Consider the following 15,828-nt stretch of genomic DNA (forward strand, 5'->3'; position numbering starts at 1 on the left):
TCAAAAATAATTTTTCAAAGTGAGTGAGTACAGTACTGCGTGTGAAGCATTAGTCATGTTGACTGCGGAGTCATAAATAATATTTTATAGCTGTGAGGAGACGTGTGTCCGTTAGCATGACATCTGGGTTTTAATTCTGAGAGGAAAAAGCCTCAAATCTGCATGATCCTACTAACACAAACCATCTGAGGAGAATACAGATGTGTGTCTGTCTCGTTAAACCTCCTCGAACAGCATAGCAAGGCAACGCTCTGTAACCCATCTATTTCAATGCCCTAACCTTTGTTGATTAAACATGTGTTTTCTTAGCTCTGTTTATACGTAGTTCTAACATGCATCCTTAGTCCTGAACTTGTCCACATTCTGATTGTGCCCACATTTTTTGACAGGTGTAGACGATTAAAGGACGCATTCTGAACAGATTTTTACTTAGATCAGTGTAAACGGCGAGATCAGGACGAAACACGCATGTCTGTATTTCTGGTCAAAGCCATGCCGTGAGTGCGTGTGGTTTACATTGTGTATCTACTGAGCACCTACAAGGGTGCTGGACTGTAAAAACAAGGGGCTGGATTCAAGTCATTTCAAAACCTTGGCCTGGATTCAATCTGTATCGCAGAAGATTCACATTGAAATTCAAAGGTAATTTCCGATTGAGCCGACATATGCAGAGTTAACCGTGGATACAGTCTCCGTGAACGCGGGAACATTGACATTTAAAGACAATCGAGCTATAACGCAGAATTTCAGCGATACTTCTGTGATACGGACTGAATCCAGCCCAAGGTTTAGAAATGACTGTAAACAATTTCAAATGATTTGAAATCAGTAATAAATAAACACATTTCACACACCTATGAAGAAATGAAATGGAAATGAGAGGTATAAAAAGAACAGTAAAATGTGGCTTCTTAGAAAAGATTGATATGTCAGTTCTGATGAAAGTGGTGTGCGTCTGTGTCTGTGTGTGTGTGTGTGTGTGTGTGTGTGTGTGTGTGTGTGTGTGTGTGTGTGTGTGTGTGTGTGTGTGTGTGTGTGTGTGTGTGTGTGTGTGTGTGTGTGTGTGTGTGTGTGTGTGTGTGTACATGTGACTGACTGTACATGTCTGTGTGTGTGTGTGTGTGTGTGTGTGTGTGTGTGTGTGTGTGTGTGTGTGTGTGTGTGTGTGTGTGTGTGTGTGTGTGTGTGTGTGTGTGTGTGTGTGTGTGTGTGTGTGTGTGTGTGTGTGTGACTGTGTGTGTGTGTGTGTGTGTACATGTGACTGTACGTCTGTGTGTGTGTGTGTGTGTGTGTGTGTGTGTGTGTGTGTGTGTGTGTGTGTGTGTGTGTGTGTGTGTGTGTGTGTGTGTGTGTGTGTGTGTGTGTGTGTGTGTGTGTGTGTGTGTGTGTGTGTGTGTGTGTGTGTGTGTGTGTGTGTGTGTGTGTGTGTGTGTACATGTGACTGTGTGTGTACATGTCTGTGTCTGTGTGTGTGTGTGTGTGTGTGTGTGTGTGTGTGTGTGTGTGTGTGTGTGTGTGTGTGTGTGTGTGTGTGTGTGTGTGTGTGTGTGTGTGTGTGTACATGTGTGTGTGTGTGTGTGTGTGTGTGTGTGTGTGTGTGTGTGTGTGTGTGTGTGTGTGTGTGTGTGTGTGTGTGTGTGTGTGTGTGTGTGTGTGTGTGTGTGTGTGTGTGTGTGTGCGTGAGGAATAAGTAACTATGTGGAGTGCAGTCAATTCAGAGGAGAGATAAGGGCTAGGATTGATAGGATGTATATTCAGCCGATGCGTGTGTATCTGTGACTCGAGACGACTTCACTGCACGATCATGGGATCTTTGGGACTTATTATCATCACTCATTTTAATGAGGTAGCAAGCGATAGGGCATCTAGAGCGCAAAGGGTAACGTGTCACAGCGAGAGTGTACAGAGCGCCACAACATGGTTTGTTCCGGAATTACAGCTACTTCTAACAAGACTGCTAAAAAGACCCACTCAACACAGCCTGAGTGAGAGAAGAAAGGTGCAACATACTCTTTCATACAACTGTCATTGCCTGGGTTACCAATCAAACTCCAGGGCCCTAGCAAAAAGGAAGGATGGAAAAATACCAACAGCTCAATATCCTGTATATGCAGTATTCCCATTAAAATGAGCTTCCATTATTATCAGTACCTACAGTAGATTTGAAGGTTTTGCACAAATGGCATGAACATTATTCTTTAATACGTTACAGTATAATATCCACGGGTGGTTCTGTGGGCCAAGCTAATGGGGAGGATATATAGCTAGCAGTGGGATGCTGTTCTCTTCTGTCCTTCATAACCCAAGGCACTACTGACACCAAGCGTTACTTGTTCAAGGCACAATCGGAACATGAGGAGATATAATATACCCTCTATAGTATGACATCGGTTTAATTTCACATAAAACTCTGGGTTGGGGTCTTTGAATCAGTTGGTGACAATGGAAATTGCTAAAAAAATATATATATACCTGTTCGGTTATCATTAGGCCGATCACTCCTCGGGGCTGCTTAAAACCCCTCTATGTGCCTGAAAGGGAACAAAAGGAATATAAATTAAGGGTGTAACTGAGCTCTGCATTGGCTGGTCTCAGCGGTGCCTTCGTTCGGGGTCTTTCATCTGATTCCTGTCTCTGAATACTTTCTTTTAATTACAATGGGTAAAGGCAGAGCGGTGTGGACTTGGGGAAAAAAGAAAGACATTAGGCACAGGAGGCAGAGCTGCAATAAAACGAAAAGCCAGAGACAGTAGACACCTACTGTCATGGTCTGTCTGGTGTCCATTGGAGACAGACTGTAAGACTTTTCAGAGAGAAAGAGAGGGGTTGAAAACACTCCTGCAATGTGCTGAGACTAAAATAATGAGAGACAGCCAGTCAGCCATATTGTAGCCTTTTGCCTGCACTCTATAATGTTACCAGTGTTTTCTCTGTCAAACACAGCAGCACTAATACACGTTTGGCCTCTCATCTCAAATGACAAAAAAGAGAAAGGTAAAAAAAACACGCAAAAAAACACCTACAACCATTTAAAACTTGGATAATCTGAGTGGTGTTTGTGAAAGGTCAGTCCATAGTCACATCTTGTTTAGTGAAACCAGATCACAATGGCCAGATATTGAGAGCAGAAGCTGAGGCAGTGGTAGTTTTATTTGCTTGGAGTCCGCCACCACACTCCGCCACACTGACACCACTGAGGGATTCTCTTAGAGTATGCTGAGATCTGGATGGGCTGAGAACTAGGAGACACAAACAGTGGAAAAGCATTATATTCAAACAGTAATTACAGCTGTCAAAGACTACAATCTTACAAATAAAGGTGCAAGTTGGAACCAAATAAGGTTCTTGAGAACAACGCCATAGGGGAACCATTTTATGGCCTCTGAAGAACCATAAATGGGATGGTTCTTTGAAGAACCATACAAAAATCCCAAACCAGAAACCTAGTCGGCCCTCCAGGACCGAAATTGAATAGCCCTGCTGTAGGATTTTAAGCCTTATTTGCATATTTCCCAGGATGACTTTAGAGTGAATTTTAGAGTTACAGTACACCCCATGACTGTGCTTGCTAGTGACAGAGACATGGCTGTTGCATTCATTCATTTTTAGCCCTGTGGTCGTCACCATTAGATCCTAAGTGAATATGTTGTCATTAAAATTACATTATTTAAAACCATTCAATTCATGTTGCTTATTTTGAGGGCCTAGTTTTACACTAATACATTGGCCTGAAACATGCCACATCAGGCATGCAAGTCACATTATGTTGGCTTGTAAAGGAATGTGTAATTCCAATTGGAATCCAGCCAGTGGGGATATCCACAACCTGATTCAGAATGACTACTAGGGTTGAGAAGAATAAGATACACTACATGACCAAAAGTATGTAGACACCTGCTTGTCGAATGTCTCATTCCAAAATCATAGGCATTAAAATGGAGTTGGTCCCCATTTTGCTGTTCTAACAGCCTCCACTCTTCTGGGAAGGCTTTTCACTAGATGTTGGAACATTGCTACAGGGACTTGCTTTCATTCAGACATAAGAGCTTTAGTGAGGTCGGGCACGGATGTTATGCCATTAGGCCTAGCTTGCAGTCGGCATTCCAATTCTTCCCAAAGGTGTTCGATGGGGTTGAGGTCAGGGCTCTGTGCAGACAAATCAAGTTTTTCCACACCAATTTCGACAAACAATTTCTGTGTGGACCTCGCTTTGTGCGCTGCGGCATTGTCATGATGAAACAGGAAAGGGCCTTCCCCAAACTGTTGCCACAAAGTTGGAAGCACAGGATCATCTATTCTAGATTGTCATTGTATGCTGTAGCGTTAAGATTTCCCTTCACTGGAACTAAGGGGCATAGCCGGAACCATGAAAACCAGCCCAAGACCATTATTCCTACTCCACCAAACTTTAAGGTTGGCACTATGCATTGGGGCAGGTAGCGTTCTCCTGGCATCCGCTAAACCCAGATTCGTCCGTCGGTCTGCCAGAAGCGTGATTCATCACTCCAGAGAACACGTTTCCACTGCTCCAGAGTCCAAGCTTTACACCACTCCAGCCGACGCTTGGCATTGCGCATGCTGAACTTAGGCTTGTGTGCAGCAGCCTGGCCATTGAAACTCATATTCTTGAAGATTCTGACGAACAGTTCTTGTGCTGAGTTGCTTCGAGAGGCAGTTTGGTAGTGAGTGTTGCAACCGAGGACAGACAGCACTTCGCGGCTGAAACGTTGTTGCTCCAAGATGCTTCACAATAACAGCACTTGCATTTTATCTGGACAGCTCATGCAGGGCTGAAATTTGACAAACTGACTTGTTGAAAAGGTGGCATCCTATGAAGGTGCAACACTGAAAGTCAATGCAATCTTCAGTATGACTTTACTGCCAATGCTTGTCCATGGAAATTGCATGGCCCTAGAGTTCTGTGGAGATGGAAAGATCTTCCAGAAGGAAAACCATCTCTGCAGCACTCCACCAATCAGGCCTTTATGGTAGAGTGGCCGGACAGAAGCCACTCCTCAGTAAAAGCCCACGTGGAGTTTGCCAAAAGGCAACTAAAAACTCTCAGACCGTGAGAAACAAGATTCTCTGGTCTGATGAAACCAAGATTCAACTCTTTGGCCTGAATGCCAAGTGTCACATCTGGAGGAAACCTGGAAACATTTTCTACGGTAAAGCATGGTGGTGGCAGCATCATGCTGTGAGGATGTTTTTCAGCAGCAGGGACTGGGACACTAGTCAGGATTGAGGGAAAAATGAACGGAGCAGAGTAGAGAGAACATTGATGAAAACCTGCTCCAGAGCACTCAGGACCTCAGACTGGGGCGAGGTTCACCTTCCAAGAGGACAACAACCTTAAGCACACAGCCAAGACAATGCAAGAGTGGCTTCGGGACAAGTCTCTGAATGTCCTTGAGTGACCCAGTCAGAGCCCGGACTTGAACCCAACCCAATCTCTGGAGAGACCTGAAAATAGTTGTGTAGCAACACTCACCATCCAACCTGACAGAGCTTGAGAGGATCTGCAGAGAAGAATGGGAGAAACTCCAAATACATGTGTGCCAAGCTTGTAGCGTCATACCCAAGAAGATTCAATGCTGTAATTGCTGCCAAAGCTGCTTCGACAATGTGCTGTGTAAAAGGTCTGAATACTAATGTTAATGGGACATTTTTGTTTTGTATTTTTAGATTAGCAAACATTTCTATAAACCTGTTTTTGCTTTGTCATTTTAGGGTATTGTGTGTAGATTCATGAGGGAAAAAACGATTTAATACAATTTAGAATAAGGCTGTAAACTAACCAATTGTGGAAAAAGTCAACCATTTCATTAATAGGTGCAATAATTTCAAATAACAGATGGGAATAGTTAATACAATTTTTATTTATATTTGAGCAGCATAAGATGAATTAATCAATTCATGTTTTAAGCAAAAACATTGAAAATAACAATTTTTTAAAAATCTACCTGCAATAGAGCATACTTGAAAATATGATAATGATGGGCTTGGTTTTGGTTCAACTCTGGATATTAACATCAACACTTTTTTTTTACAACAATTAGTGCTCATTTAACTCCTGAATCACCACTAGAAATGTTACACTGAAATTAAACACTAGTTAACACTGGCCATTTTGCCATTTGCTATGAAAGAGACACGTCCGCAGGATTCCATACATTTCAAGAACCATTAAGAATTCTAAAAGAACCGTAGATGCTACGTCAAGAACTCTTAACTTAACTCAAATGTTTTTTTATTGGGCAAAAGTTCTCCAAGGAACCTTAAGAGCTAAGGATAACTTGTTTTTCCGTGTATGAAATAGCTAACTACAGGTGACATTAGGTTACCATGATTGGACAAATGACAGAGAGAGAGAGAGAGAGAGAGAGAGAGAGAGAGAGAGAGAGAGAGAGAGAGAGAGAGAGAGAGAGGAGAGGGAGAGAGAGAAAAAAAGAAAAAAGAGAAAGAGAGAAAGACAGAACTGAATGAATCTATTAACTCAAGTGTGGTGGGGGTTTTTTTCAATAGAAAACCTTGTACCTTTGTGTGCATATGAAGCAGTTCTAAAAAGTCATCAGAAGTATTCCAACCAATTAACATCAACAGTGGTTAAAGAAAGGTAAGCCTACGTTGCTCAAGGACAGCGTATCCTATCTGCCATTTCCACTTGCCTTAGTACAGTAGTATAAGTATGACTTGTACTTTGTGAAGCGTTTACTGTATGTGGCGTTTATGAATACCACCGTATCCATACCAGCGTCACACATTCTTGCACTATTCTAAAACCAGCAGCAAACCAAACACCTTCTAATCCAACAGCATAGATAGAGAGGGCAATACAGATTTTTAATAACGAGGTGCTGTTCTATATTCATGTGTATAATTGTCCAAAGGGACTACTGAGGACATAATGTAACTGCTATGACTCATACAAACCAAGCACTAGCCCACTGCGAAAGAGAAAGGGGGGGGGGGAGAGAGAAAAGCTTCAAAAGGCTTGATGAAATGTAGCATCATCAAAGTGAGGATTCGTCCCCTGAGGAGGTTCATCCTCACTATCTCCACAGACATCATAAGTGCTCGGAGAGCTGCTGTCTGTAGGAAGTGACAAGCGTTGTCGGGTCACGGGGGGGTTGATCTCAATCATTATCACACAGGTTTGTTCTGCCGCAGTATGACTGTCCAGAAGTCCAGGCAGTGAAGGCAGCGCTGTGTCTGTTTTTATCTGCTCCTCTCAGGAAGGAGGAGGAAGTGGTGACCACACCTAGAGACTAGTTATACCACTGTACCTGCCCTTCTCCCTATGGTCAATGAGGTGAAATCAAAGGCCTGAGACAGGGGTGTCGAACATGTGGCCTGTTAGTCATAATGGCCTCAGGCCCACAATCTGATCCAATCTCCCCCACACAAGACATCCCAACACTAGCCTCAGATTAGTAGGAAAGAAAATGATTGGAGGGAAATGATTCACATAACAGATCATGTAAAGTTAATGCTGTTTAGGGAAATCAATTGCTACACTATGAGCATGTATCTACACAGGTGTCTAAGAGATTTGCCTTCACTTGGATTCAGATGGCCCCTTCAGCAAAATGGCATTGACACCCCTTCACCTAATAACAGAGACAATATGGAACTCAAGAATAGAATTATGGATGACTCAATGGACAACAGGAGGAGAGTCATTTGACAGCTCCCGATAGGCTATTGAAGTTCTGTTGAGATTCCACGTGGAGCTCTCAGGCAGGGTAACACTCCTCCAGCTGAACTTCCTGTCAGAGCCGCCCTGTGAGACAAGATCTTGCTTAGTTTCTATCTCAACCCCCTGCATGAGTAACGACAAGCCATTTGTCATCATATATATCCCATCATAAATGGTTAGGACCTGTGTCATGTCATATCTATATTAACATTACATAGGCTTCACGACATTGCCGTTCAGCGGAGCATTTACCGGGGTGTTTGCATTCCTTTTGAAGGATTTATGTCTGAGCCACTTACTGTGCAATGTCCAGTCTTCATGCAAAAGGGGCCTCCAAGAGTATGTGAGCCTCTCTCCGAGAAGTTGATCATTTGGGTATGGAAACAGTTGAAGAGAGTGATGTAACAGTCAGTGTGGGTGGGGTATTGGAGGCAGACATTTAAAAAGGAGCTTACTGGGGCTGGAGCACTCACTCTGGCTTTCATTGTCTCTGCTTTGATCTGGCTCAGATGGCCATGTTGTATGCAGTGCTATCCTCCCATAATCTTTGCTCCGTCTCCAAAATGTGGCAGTAGACTGCGTAGCTGAGACTGGGTCTCTCTGCATCTTTGCACTGCCTCTAATGTCAAGCTTGAATGTCCTCCTGTAAACTGTAACTATTTGGAGTTGGTTGTTCAGAGGAGAATACGATTTCATTTCTTACCAATTTCAAGCTATATTCTCCTCTCTGGGTAAAATGAACAAAACGCACTAGAGAAAGCAAGCATTTGGCTACACCCGCAATAACATCTGCGAAACATGTGTATATGACCAATAAAATGTGGATTTGATTTGAAACAACATCACAAGTATCATCATCTTTTCCTTCTTTCATTCATTAGGCTACTTAAGAACACTGCACATACCAACACAAATGTAATGCTTGGGTGACTTGAGGACAGTCAGTGGTGTCACACAAAAAGGACTGTAGTATCCTTTTCATGTTCTGTAAGTACCAGGGAAGATTCTGAGCTGTATAACTCTGAAGCAGCACTTCAAAGGCAGATTGGCCATCTATCTCAAATTCGTCGCTTGTTCAACTGTCTGAGCACTCTGGAGCCATCCTCTGTTCTGAAAAGTAAATTAGCTCTATCTCTCTCATAATAGTCTGTGTAGGGGAAATTACAACCATTTATGTTGCAGACACTAGACAGTACATCCATGCAGGGTTCATTGTATAGAAGCATAAAACAGCAGCACAAGCTTTCTCTCTGCAGCCAGACAGCCATAACCCACAATGGGACAAAGAGATCTGGTACAGTGACTGAAACAAAATAGACACGAACCCTACTACACCTTATGGTTTTCAAATCAACATTCCCAGACAAATACAGACTAAGGGCACCCCGCTGTTCTGGGACAGAGTGCCCAGACCCGACCAGTCGAGAGGTGGCAGAGGGGGCACTAAACGGTAAATCTCCTGGATCAAATCCTTGACACTCAGGAGAGGAGTGAGTTACAAAGCTACAACTGTGTGGCGCTGGAAAAAAAACTGGTAGAGCTGGAAAAAACCTGGTAGAGCTGGGGAAAACCTGGTAGAGCTGGAAAAAACCTGGTAGAGCTGGGGAAAACCTGGTAGAGCTGGAAAAAAACTGGTAGAGCTGGGGAAAACCTGGTAGAGCTGGGGAAAACCTGATAGAGCTGGAAAAAACCTGGTAGAGCTGGGGAAAACCTGGTAGAGCTGGAAAAAACCTGGTAGAGCTGGAAAAAACCTGGTAGAGCTGGAAAACAACTGGTAGAACTGGAAAAAACCTGGTAGAGCTGGGGAAAACCTGGTAGAGCTGGAGAAAACCTGGTAGAGCTGGGGAAATCCTGGTAGAGCTGGAAAAAACCTGGTAGAGCTGGAAAAAACCTGGTAGAGCTGGAAAAAACCTGTTAGAGCTGGAAAAAAGCTGGTCGAGCTGGAAAAAAACTGGTAGAGCTGGGGAAAACCTGGTAGAGCTGGAGAAAACCTGGTAGAGCTGGGAAAAAATGGTAGAGCTGTGGAAAACCCGGGAAGAGCTGGAGAAAACCTGGTAGATATCTTTAAAAACCTGGTAGAAATGTAAAAAACCTGGTAGAGCTGGGGAAAACCTGGTAGAGCTGGGGAAAACCTGGTAGAGCTGGAGAAAACCTGGTGGAGCTTGGGAAAACCTGGTAGAGGTGGAAAAAACCTGGTGTAACTAAGAGATGAAGGCTGCTTGTCAGTTGCCTCTACTGTATAGCCAATCTATGTTGTGTTGAGCTCAGAACTCGATGACTCAAGGAGTCAGGAAGTATTTGCTTTGGTGTATAATACATTTTCTAACAAAATAATTAATGCTCTCCTCTTGGAAGAGAGATGGCTGCATCAAAGGTCTGCAAGAAGGCTGCATCTTTGCAATAGACTGTATCAAAAACATACACTGCCTTCGGAAAGAATCCAGACCCCCACATTTTGCCTTACTCTAAAATGGATGAAATAAATGCAAATCATCAGCAAGGCACTGTACATAATACACTCGCTCCACGTATACAACACGTTGTTTGAGCTTGTCAGTGCCAAAAGTACATCGCCAGTGGAACGAAGGGGTCAGTGCTCAAGACTACACTGTTGACATGCTATTGGAATGTCTTCTGACGGCAGCACATGGCTTATATCACCTGCACATCATTAGACCATGAACTGTACTTTTCAGCACTCACTACATGAGTGGCAAACAAAGCCAAGAACTATATCCCAATGAAATACCAGATCAGTCCTCAGCTGATGAGAACAGAAAGAGAAAAGATCTTTCTTTGGCTCAGATTTTCTCCGTTTTAATTACATAAACAAATGTGTGATTGGGGCTTGCCTGCTGTTGTATTTCGGGCCCGGCACCAGCTGTTTGAGACAGGCAGACACAGCTGTATACATGTGTCTTTGCACACTAAATCAAATGTCCCCTTGTGCTCATCTGGAGTGAATTAGGATGGAGGGGGGGGGGTGCAGGCTCTGATATACAGGGGAGGAAATGGGTAATGTCCTGGAACCACATGCAACATCCTAATAGGAGCTAGTGATTGATAATAAAGAGATTGCCAGATCATCTCTCTCGGTCTCTCTCTCCCTCGCTGTGTGTCCTCAGTCCTCCCTCTCTCTTCTCCTATCCCTATAACCGTCTCATAACTTCTAAATTAGTCTCACTCTAACCACCTCACAGAACAGTGATAACTTTCCCATGATAAAAAACACAGGAGGATGTTATGTTCAACATGTGGTGACCCCACTCACTACACATTGGCAAAGCACAAACACAGGTGTTTGGCCATAGACTACAGTACATGACCTGACCGGCGTACCACCACCACAATGAAATGAAAGGCAGGTAGGGAATGGACATCCCATGCAAGGGGAGTCTCTCCAATTCAATTCCTTTTTGGAGGTCAGTGAACATGTACAAGATAAATAATGCAAAACTAAAGCTATGTGACAGGGTTACTGTACATTAGTCATAACAGTGATGGGAAAATATGTGGCCTCTCATTCAATCATTTGAGAACATCAATCTGCATTCCCTGTGACCCTGCTTTGCAAAGAACATAAAACGGAAAGCAAGAAAGGCAATATGGAGAGCAGCTGGTTCTTTGGGATGAACATGACATGCTGTTTGTTGGTGAGAGGAATGGAAAAATAGAGGGAATGAAAGAGTGAAAACAGACTCACTTTCACATTTAATATCCATGTGTCTTCACATTATTGCACACAGTCTGACTTTAAAATGCATTCTCTTTGGATTAGAATGATCTAGCTGTACATGCATTTGGTGCAAGAATGACAATCTACTTCTTACTAGAACAAGCTAGTCAAACTCACTTAAATCGTTTCCTGCAAATTTGAGGCTGCTAAAAGTGGTCCTCAAGCAAAGGCTCAATGCTTACAAGTTAGTACACTATATAAGGCTTCATTTTCCAAAGTTGAATCAACAATTTACTTCACAGGGTAATGCTTCCCCCTGCTGGATGTTGTATGTACTGTTAGGTCAATTTGAAATCATATATGGTATGTGCTTGAGAAAAGGGGAAAAAGTCCATGTTATCTCAATAGGAAAAGATCAGGGTGTCTGTACTTTGAAGACCCTTTAACCAACCTCAAATACTTTGGACTTATAAACAGTGAAATATAGTCAATGTTTACATTATCACAGAATGGGAAATTAATTATTTATTTATTCATTTCATCACATGAAGTTTGACTGTTAGAATTAATACAAAATATGTGTAAGGAATCAGATATGAACATTATATACAAAATAAATATCAATGCAATTGTTGAAAGAGCTATATGGCTATTGTATTTGAAACTATTGCGGTGAATTAAATCTACAGTATGTCACACATTTCCACTAGATGGAGGCCTAGTCTTACTTAAATATATATACATTTATTTTAAGAGCAGGAAGCTGTTCCTCCTCAAGCACATTACACGTATCTCTGTAGCTACAGCAGGCCTACTGTTCATCTACGTGGGCTACATAAGACCAGTTCTGGAGTGTGCTGTCCCTGCCTGGCCTCAAACCCTGATTGCTCAGCTGGAACGTGTCCAGAAGAGAGCCTGCAGAATAATTCTGGACAGGTTATACACCTGCTACCAGGAAACCCTCGAAACCCTCGTAATCATGTCCTTGGAGAGCAGGATGGGCATCCTGCAACAGCCAAAAACGTAACACTCCCATGACACGCACAGGCTGTTATCAGAACTCTCCCATCCCATTCCACACTAAACTGATCAATGCTCGCTCCATATAGCCCAGAAGCCTTAGAAATGTCTCCCCAAGGACTCTAAAGATGTATTTTCTAAAGCTGCCACCCAAACCTTGTCGTTGTAATAATGTTGTGTTCTATATATTGCATATTTTAACATTATATTAAGTGTTTTGTTGGTTTAGGATTTTACTATTTGATAATTATATGTGATTTATGTCATAACTGTAAATTGGTGTACAATTCAGTCTATAACTGCGAGAAACCAATAAAACCTACTACTACTATTGCTACTACTACATTTATGACCAAAGGGAAAGAATCACTCAATGACAGTCAGAGATGGGCTGATGAATTGCTCATAACTTCAGCTTTTTCAATGTTTATGTTCAAATCAAATTGTGGAAGGAGCTTGGAATATTGAAATATGAGGTGACAGCTGATCACAAAAAGTGATATATGAGTGACAAATAACAACTTGAATTCAAGGACTTCCTCATTCGAAAACATGGCCCATTATGACATTACACATTTGACTGCTCTAGAATGTTCAAATGGATCACTTTATGCTCTGTGTTCTGTCTGTTATTCTGTCCGAATTTATTTGCAAATTATGGTGGAAAATAAGTATTTTGTCACCTACAAACAAGCAAGATTTCTGGCTCTCACAGACCTGTAACTTCTTCTTTAAGAGGCTCCTCTGTCCTCCACTCGTTACCTGTATTAATGGCACCTGTTTGAACTTGTTATCAGTATAAAAGACGCCTGTCCACAACCTCAAACAGTCACACTCCAAACTCCACTATGGCCAAGACCAAAGAGCTCTCAAAGGACACCACAAACAAAATTGTAGACCTGCACCAGGCTGGGAAGACTGAATCTGCAATAAGTAAGTAGCATGGTTTGAAGAAATCAACTGTGGGAGCAATTATTAGGAAATGGAAGACATACAAGACCACTGATAATCTCCCTCGATCTGGGGCTCCACGCAAGATCTCACCCCGTGGGGTCAACATGATCACAAGAACGGTGAGCAAAAATCCCAGAACCACACAGGGGGAGGGGGGGAACAAGTGAATGACCTGCAGAGAGCTGGGACCAAAGTAACAAAGCCTACCATCTACGCCACCAGGGACTCAAATCCTGCAGTGCCAGACGTGTCCTCCTGCTTAAGCCAGTACATGTCCAGGCCCGTCTGAAGTTTGCTAGAGAGCATTTGGATGATCCAGAAGAAGATTGGGAGAATGTCATATGGTCAGATGAAACCAAAATATAACTTTTTGGTAAAAACTCAACTCGTCATGTTTGGAGGACAAAGAATGCTGAGTTGCATCCAAAGAACACCATACCTACTGTGAAGCATGGGGGTGGAAACATCATGCTTTGGGGCTGTTTTTCTGCAAAGGGACCAGGACGTCTGATCCGTGTAAAGGAAAGAATGAATGGGGCCATGTATCGTGAGATTTTGAGTGAAAACCTCCTTCCATCAGCAAGGGCATTGAAGATGAAATGTGGCTGGGTCTTTCAGCATTACAATGATCCCCAACACACCGCCCGGGCAACGAAGGAGTGGCTTCGTAAGAAGCATTTCAAGGTCCTGGAGTGGCCTAGCCAGTCTCCAGATCTCAACCCCATAGAAAATCTTTGGAGGGAGTTGAAAGTCCGTGTTGCCCAACAACAGCCCCAAAACATCACTGCTCTAGAGGAGATCTGCATGGAGGAATGGGCCAAAATACCAGCAACAGTGTGTGAAAACCTTGTGAAGACTTACAGAAAACGTTTGACCTCTGTCATTGCCAACAAAGGGTAAATAACAAAGTTTTGAGATAAACTTTTGTTATTGACCAAATACTTATTTTCCACCATAATTTGCAAATAAATTCATTAAAAATCCTACAATGTGATTTTCTGGATTTTTTTTTCTCATTTTGTCTGTCATAGTTGAAGTGTACCTATGATGAAAATTACAGGCCTCTCTCATATTTTTAAGTATGAGAACTTGCACAATTGGTGGCTGACTAAATACTTTTTTGCCCCACTGTATGTATAGTACAATATCAAAATGCACCACAGCACAAATTATGTTTTGTGTAAATGCATAAAATTTGGTGTCAACATCGTTCAAGTGTCTAAACAAGCCAAATTGAAATATTAAGATTGCAATGATCTATCATACTTACAGTGTCAATCAAAGTTGGGATTTTGAGAACATTTGAAAGAATCATTCAAATTACTTCACCATCCAGTACCAGTCAAAAGTTTGGACAGACCTATTAATTCCATGGTTTTTCTTAATTTTTACTATTTTCTACATTGTAGAATAATAGTGAAGACATCAAAACTATGATATAACACATATGGAATCATATCTAGAAACCCAAAGTGTTAAACAAATCAAAATATAGCCACCCTTTGCCTTGACAAACTCTTGGCATTCTCTCAACCAGCTTCACCTGGAATGCTTCACATATGCTGAGCACTTGTTGGCTGAATTTCCTTCACTCTGCGGTCCAACTCATCCCAAAACATCTCAATTGAGTTGAGGTTGGGTGATTGTGGAGGCTAGGTCATCTGATGCAGCACTCCATCACTCTCCTTCTTGGTCAAATAAGCCTTACAAAGCCTGGAACTGTGTTGGGTCATTGTCCTGTTGAAAAACAAATGATAGTCCCACTAAGCGCAAACAAGATGGTATGGCGTATCTCTGCAGAATGCTGTGGTAGCCATGCTGGTTAAGTGTGCCTTGAATTCTAAATAAATTACCAACAGTGTCACCAGCAAAGCACCCCCACACCATTACACCTCCTCCTCCATGCTTCACGGTGGGAACTACACATGCAGAGATTATCCGTTCACCTACTCTGCGTCTCACAAAGACCAAAAATCTCAAATTTGGACTCATCAGACCAAAGGACAGATTTCCACTGGTCTAATATCTTCACTATTATTCTAAAATGTAGAAAATAGTTCAAATAAAGAAAAACCCTTGAATGAGTATGTGTGTACAAACCTTTGACTGGTACCATATCTATTTTGAAATAAAGCTTATTAAAGAGCAGTGATACTATCAAGAGCGGTGTGCAGGTTTCTTCTTTTTTTTCAGAATGAAACTGTTTAAAATGTATAGTATTGTTACCTATATGATCAACTCAATGTTGTTTGTGAAATACATCCCTTTCTGTATGGTACTATATTTAGTCTTCGGATGCATTTACACATTTGAATACATGTTCAAATGATCAAATCTTAATATTTGTTGGTATGCAGAACAATTTATATATAGACAATATCTAAAGAAATCCACACACTCTCTCTCACACACTCCCATAGAGTATATGCAGTATAATCAAACCCATTGCAAGTCAATGGAGACTGAAGAGTGAGTTATT

The sequence above is a fragment of the Oncorhynchus gorbuscha genome, linkage group LG08 (genome assembly GCF_021184085.1).
Source record: "Oncorhynchus gorbuscha isolate QuinsamMale2020 ecotype Even-year linkage group LG08, OgorEven_v1.0, whole genome shotgun sequence".
NCBI lineage: Eukaryota > Metazoa > Chordata > Actinopteri > Salmoniformes > Salmonidae > Oncorhynchus > Oncorhynchus gorbuscha.